Source organism: Fulmarus glacialis, unplaced genomic scaffold (genome assembly GCF_000690835.1).
Source record: "Fulmarus glacialis isolate BGI_N327 unplaced genomic scaffold, ASM69083v1 scaffold9612, whole genome shotgun sequence".
In the NCBI taxonomy this organism is placed as follows: domain Eukaryota; kingdom Metazoa; phylum Chordata; class Aves; order Procellariiformes; family Procellariidae; genus Fulmarus; species Fulmarus glacialis.
The window spans coordinates 1-478 of record NW_009199864.1 but is presented as its reverse complement, the minus strand read 5'-3'; positions in this window follow the sequence as shown (position 1 = coordinate 478).

Below are 478 nucleotides of genomic sequence, written 5' to 3'. Positions count from 1 at the left end.
AGCTTTCCCTAAATCGTAATAAAGCCTTTGCTAAATCCGGCAGCTGGTTCCTGACGTCTCCAACCCTTCCGAGCATCCCATCGGGATCCCGCGCGCTGCTGGTCCCGAGGGATTTCGAGGCACCGGGCTCCGACCCCCGGCTTGGCTCAGGTGCCCCGTTTGCCTCTCAGTTCCTCGAGTTTTTGGTAAAAGGGCCATCAGGATGCGCCTGCCTGACCCCACAGACCTGTGCCAGAGGGGATTTTGAAAGAAATTTAAAAAAAAATCTATGAAAGATAACTAGAACCTGTTTGGATTTAATTTAATGCTGATTAATTGTATTGCAAATGGTCCAAAAAAACCCCCAAAAACGCAGGGAGGAGGAACTGCTCGCTCTGGATGGGGTGATTTCTTGTGCCAGCACCTTCATCCCCCCCACCCCATTTCTGAACTCCCTGCACAAGCCCTGGTCTGGCAGGGGTGATGCGTGTGACACTGC